The sequence below is a fragment of the Benincasa hispida genome, chromosome 8, assembly GCF_009727055.1.
Source record: "Benincasa hispida cultivar B227 chromosome 8, ASM972705v1, whole genome shotgun sequence".
NCBI lineage: Eukaryota > Viridiplantae > Streptophyta > Magnoliopsida > Cucurbitales > Cucurbitaceae > Benincasa > Benincasa hispida.
The window spans coordinates 52503562-52510302 of NC_052356.1; the positions used below are offsets into that span (position 1 = coordinate 52503562).

Genomic DNA, 6741 nt, shown 5'->3' on the forward strand with positions numbered 1-6741 from the left:
CAAAATTTACATATGTTATTGCCACACCACACATGTTAGTTGACAATGAACTTTATTTAGGGGATCTTTGGATCAAATGTAGATTGAGCAAATTGGTATAGGACAATTACATTGGTCAACAACAAACTATGCTCCTTTGCAACAGATGGCTCTTTGGGATGAACTTGTGGCAATGTATGATTCTTCTCAAATTTACTTATCTTCATTCTAAACTTGCATTGCTTTTGATGTTATACTCATAAAGTTAAGTAATTTACAGGGATTAGGTCAAACAGTTGGCGTAAGCAACTATGGACCGAAGCAACTGGTAAAGATATATGACGGCTTAAAAGACCGAGGAGTTGCCTTATGCTCAGCTCAGGTATATTTAGTAAGAACAAGTAGCTAGTTACCAACCACCATGCACCACGCCAATCACTTAAACCTACAACCACCCTGCAACATTTGGTTGTTAAGAAATTTGTAAGATTTTAATATTCTTGGGAGATACCCACCATAAGATTTGAACTGAGCTAACCTAAGACGGTTTTTGTACGTTTTCAAATGCTAAATGTTGTAAAATTAGATCATTAGCATTTTGTGTTACGACCTTTTTTCTGCCACAAAGTTTTAGTTCTAAGAAGTTGTGATTTTAGGTGCAATGACTTCATGGGGAACCCTTAACTATTTCATTTTAGGTGCAATTTTCTTTACTAAGCATAGGCGACGATTAATTGGAGATCAAGAAGACATGTGGTTGCTTGGGCATCCGCTTAATCGCTTACAGTCCTTTAGGATTGGGTATGCTTATAGGAAAATACTCACCTTCCAAGTTTCCATCTGGACCCTCGGTAAATCATTTTATTTATTTATTTTTTTTTTATTATGAACAAGAATATGATAACGTTAGTAATTTGGATTGAAGTCTTTTTGTTTGTTTATCTTGGCTTGGTATTGTACATTTTTTGATTAAATTCGGCATAGTGATTGTTGCCAATGGATAGATCCTATCACACTGGATGTGTTCTTGACAATTGAATGAGAAGCTTTGGAAGAAATTTGATTGAATAGTTCTGGAAGTGTGTTTTTATTATTGTTATGTTAGAATTGGTTATATTCATATTTAGGAGATCAAATTGGTTGTATTAATATTTATTGAAGCACATTTTAATTTTAATTGTTTGAACAAACTCTTTGGAAGATCAAATTGGTTGTGTTCATATTGCAAATATGGTGTTTAGACAAGAAAGACAAATGTCATTGGCACATTGAATATGTTGGGAGTTGCCAAGAGAGTTGGAGCAAGGCTAGAACAATAACTTCCATGGATTTGGATTAGTCATCAGTAATGAACTGCTTTAGTATGATTGTATTATCTTTTAGTGAAGGTTAGATGTTTATGTAGCCTCCAGTTTCTATATTATGGTTAACTGAAAGAATGGAAGAAATGGATGTTTCAAATCTCAGAGAATCCTTTTTTGTACATATTCTTTACTCTATTTAAGCTTCTGTCGATGCATTTAGATTGATTGTTGTTGGGTTTTTTTTTTCCTCTTTTGTTTAGTAGCTTGAAGTGTTTATTTACACAATTCAGTTTGAATTCAGAAGAAAGCAATGGACGTGAGTCCTATTTTGGTGAGTTTTAGTTGTTAAAAACTATTTTTAAACCCTTTCGGATTAGATTTAGGTTCTGTAGGTCAGTCATTAATACATGGATATGCTTTAGTTATAATTTAGACTTGGTTTGAGGTATATGAATTGAGGTTTAAGGTTGTTTTGGGTAAAATTACCCTTTCGATTATTTTAGAAGCATTTTTTAGGTAAGGAAAATTCTAAACTACTCAATGCATTTTAAGGTGTTTTTGGAGTACTTTAATTGGTACTTTTTCTTATAAGTATTTATAGGCAAGATTTTCACATAAAAACAATACTTGTAAGTCATTTTAAACTCATTCAAAACTACTCTAAAGCTCACTTGTATTTTATATGCTTAAATTACATAAGATTTGTATATTTATTTTACATTATCATCATAGTTTTATGTTTTGCAAGCTTGCATTTACTTATTATCACACTAATTTTTCTACTACTTTTCAGCGAGGGTAATATTATGTTATGTTTTTTTTACTTATTTATTTAGATTGTTGTTTTATCTACTTTGTAAGTGGGAGAATAGTCTCTAGGTTCCAAAATTTGATATCGGAGAAACTTGGGAAGACATTTTTGAACACTCCTCTTATTTGTCTTCAACTTATTTTTAATCATTTAACAATTTTGTGATTCATTTATTTTGAATTCTATTCTTGTGTGCAACTTAGCATGAATACTCTACTTGTTCAATGTAGAATATATACGTATACTTCATGGTCGATATGTAGGGATTTGCTATCGAAACCTTATGGAGTTGATTTGGATGAAAATTTTATTTTAAAGACCTTTTATTACACGATCTTTGATGTTAGTTTTTAATCGACATTGTACCCCTATAATGTCAGTTTTAAACCGACATTAAAGTCCAATCTTGTAGTAGTAAAAATTTGGTGAAGACAGTTGAAATTTTGAGAGATAATGCAACTGTGATCTATGTAGATAATAAGTCAACAATTGCCCTAGTGAAGTATACAGTGTTTCACGATTGCAGTAAGTACATAGATACAATATTTCACCTTATGAGAGATTGCATTTCAAAAAAGGAGATTCAAGTTGAATACGTGAAGACTAAAGATCAAATTGCAGATATTTTCACAAAGCTACTCAAAGTTAATGTGTTTAATAGGTCGAGAACATTGTTTGGAGTTTTTAGAAAACATGTTTAGGGGATGTTGAAAATTAAACATGTTTTAATTAAATAAGTTAGAGATGAGTTAAAAAATGTGTGTTAATTAAGTAATTTAATTGATGAGAATTGGTAAGGTCATGTATTGGAGAGAATTAGATATACTAATAAATTAAATATAGGACTTTAAAGGTTTGTTATGTGTTTAATTAAGGTGAGAGTTATAGATTTAGATTTGTCCATAGTAATCCTATAAATAAGATTGATATTTGGTATTGTAAAAGCAACCAAATATATAGAGAAGAGTACACAAAGAGAGTTCAATTAAAAGTGTGAACAATGTTTTAAGATTCTTTCAAATAAAAGTGCTTTTGTTTCCTCTCAAATAATTTTTGGTTATTTATCTATTTGTTGGTATCCATCATATGCTTCCAGCATTTGATAAGACCCTTTTGTTGAGCGTCTTTAATAAGGCTAGTCAAATGGTCCACTACAAATCACAAAGGGAGAGAGAGGACTCCCTTGTTCGATACCTTTGATAGCCTGAATGTAAAACATATCAATCATAGATAAGTCTATCCGTAATAGATCACAATCAATGATAGATATTAATAGAAGTTAAGATTTTGTTATATTTGCAATATATCAATTATAAAATATGATAAAAAATGACAATAAAATTGAAATATTAAAATCATAAAAAATTATATTATTATTGTTATTATTATTATTATGTTATATTTGCAAATCTAGAAACTGTGGCTAAATTTTTTAACATGCATGTTCTTTTTGTGAACCATTGAAATTTAAGAAGAAAAGAAAACTAAAAAAATGTGTGTGAAAAGAAAACTCAAATACCCTGCAAATTACAAGGTCAAAAAAGTTAGTATAAAGAGAAGCAAACCAAAGAGAAGAATTCAAACAATATAAAAACGATGAATAAGTCAAAGACATAATGAAATAAAATAAATGTAAAAGTTAGTGCATGTTTAGCGTCTTTTTAATTTTTTTTTAGCAAAAACAGCCACATGGAGTCCACATCTTTCCTTTGCCTAAAAAGAATGCACACATAACAAAACCTAACACGTTTTAACCCAATTCTTCATGGTCGCTGTTTTAGACTCATCCACTATCATTATTTTCCTTCAACTACAACTATATATACCCATCTTCATCTCTAACAATAATCTCAAACCATTCTTCTCTCTTACATTTTTTCATATATTCTTGCCTCCAATTACCTATTATCCAATCCTCATTCCCAAGAAAATGATGTGTTTTGTAAAGTTATTATTCGTGGTGGCCTTGTTTACATCTCTTTTCTCATCTCATGCAGCCAAAGAGAACGATGAAAATTTGAGTAGTCTACATGAAATGGAAGATTTAATTAAGCTAACATCGCTTCAAGGGAGGAGGGGTTTCTTCCCTTACAGGTTTAGGCCTTACCAAGCGACAATGACATGCGATAGAAACATAAAAGTGTGTCGTGTCAAAGGCAGCCCTGGCCGCAACTGCTGCCAGAAGAAGTGTGTAGATTTGAAGACAGACAAATATAATTGTGGAAGGTGTGGCAAGAAATGCAAGTACTCGGAGGTATGTTGTAAAGGAAAGTGTGTGAATCCAATGATCAATAGAAAGCATTGTGGAGGTTGCAACAATAAGTGCAATAGAGGAAGTTTGTGTGTCTATGGCATGTGTGGTTATGCCTAAATGGATCATAGGGGAGCCCAAAATATGATCACTTGTGTGACTAGATTTTGTGTTGATTATTCTTTATTGGTTTGTTTCATGAAGGGGGTACAAATTGATTTAGATTCTTGTGATAGAGTGAATTTCATTCCTTTTTTTTAGTTCAACAATGAGATGTTGATAGCATTTGAATCTCTAATATCTTGATTAGAGAATTAATACCTTAATTTGTTGGGTTGAACTCAGGGTGACGACTAATGTCATGTATACACACGTGTATTAATAAATTCATGGGAAAAATTAATGACTGATACTACATTAGTTACATTAAATGTGATACGACCATGATTTCTTAGATACAAGCTTAAATTTTAAACTAACTAAAAAGAAATCTAATTAAATAATAAATTTTCGAATAAATCTTTCCAAAATTATTACGCCGTCTAAGACCAAATTAAAATCAATCGTCATTGTTAAAAATGAGCTTGGCTCAATGATATTGACATGACATTTATCCCTAGAGGTTGGAGATTTAATCTCCCACCTTGCAATTGTACTCAAGAATAAAAAGTCAACCGTTGTCTTATACCAACATAAGCATAACTCATTGATAATTGGTATAACATACTTTAGTGAGAAGCCTAAGGCCTAAGTGCTCAAGAGCATTGTTAGTCATTTAGATCTAAGCTTTTCAAAGCTACAATTGTACCTCGATCGCTCTCAATCAAGTTGCTCTTATGTAATTAATCGGGCTTCCCTCTAACCTTTTTGTAACTATTTTCCCATGTGTTTATGGAGTATCAATGAAGGAAAAAGTAGAATATGATGAAGATGTTAGGGTTATGTAAACTTAGTTGGGATACTCGGGTGTACCTCCACACTACGTATATATCTTCTTCTAAACAAGAAATTATTTTCTTTTAGAAAACTAGCCATTAATTAAATAATGTAAACATAGTATTAAATTTTCATCAACTTGTTGATATTTTCATAATGTTTCTATATTTTTATAAATTCAAAATTGATATGATGAGTGAATCAATATTTTCAATATATTGTAAAAAAATCATAAACACAAACAAAAAAAAGTTATAAAATTAACTTAAATAAAACGTTTTTAACTTCTTTAAAAAGTTTGTAATATTTATTTACAAATATAAATAGTTTTTTTCTTAAAATTTTCTTTTCCCAATTTTTTTCAAAGTATCAATCAATCATTAAAAGTTGATAACAAAGTATAATACTTAGGTGCAGTCTAGGTTGCACCAAGTCCATCCTCTCAATTTCTCTCTACACAAAAAAAATAATTTTTTAAAAATCTTTTTAAAAATTAATTGTCACGTGATAAATTTTTATTAGATGCAATAGAGGACTGCATAAGGATGGGTGCTAACATTTTTCCTATACAAAATTCAAAAGAGAAGTTTAACTTAAAGGCAATATATAGATACACATTAAATAATGATTATGTCCATATCTGGCCAATCTTGGACGAAAAGTTGAAACAACCCCATAAAACTAGGATATGCATAGAAATGATTTCATTGATGTTTATATTTAAACTTAAATTATCTAATTTACATTATATTTCAATGTCGTCTTTAGAATTTGAAATGATCCATTATGACCCTTAAACATTTACATTCTTCCATTTTTTTTAAAAAAACAAATTCTTGGTTAAAATAAGGACAAAAATTGACAACTAATTGTAATAATGTAAAGGCGTACAAAGCTAAGAATTAATTAAGTTTGGTTTTTTACCCTCTTTTTCTATTTAAAAGCTATCATTAATCAATAAATTTGTAGACACATCAACTTTCACATCTTTTTCCAAAATAATGATATCATCTGTTCTAATTTTTCAAACATCTAATTGTCATTGCTTATTCATTCATATAGCTTTATTCATTCATATAGCTTTATCCCTCTAAAGGATAGTATTTTTTTTTTTTATCAATTTCAATGTTCAAATGTTCACTTGAAATTTTTTATAATAGAAATCACTCTCAAAATTTAGGAATATTTTATATAATTAAATCCGTATTAGCTTGGCTAAAATTTATTAAAGAAAAGAATTAAAAGAAAGTGTATTAAAAATCTAGGCCAACTAGATCATTGATATATAAAGAGCATGCAAGTGTTCCCATCTTATGGAAACTTCATTACATATTTTTTTTAATATATTTTAAAACCTAATTTATTTTGAAAAAGTGTACGTCAAATTCAACAATTCATAATGCATTATATGATGGCCAATGTCGTCGTCAATCAAGCTGATAATTTAGTCATCACATTCA

General features: G+C 29.8%; 1 long non-coding RNA gene across 1 annotated transcript; it reads left to right on the forward strand.

Annotated features, from left to right (window-relative positions):
- Positions 1-46: 46 nt before the first annotated feature.
- On the forward strand, positions 47-1043 carry LOC120082411. The gene is made up of 3 exons (XR_005483168.1): positions 47-174; positions 260-361; positions 678-1043. It is a non-coding gene; the product is annotated as an uncharacterized LOC120082411 (long non-coding RNA).
- The last annotated feature ends 5698 nt before the right edge of the window (positions 1044-6741 follow it).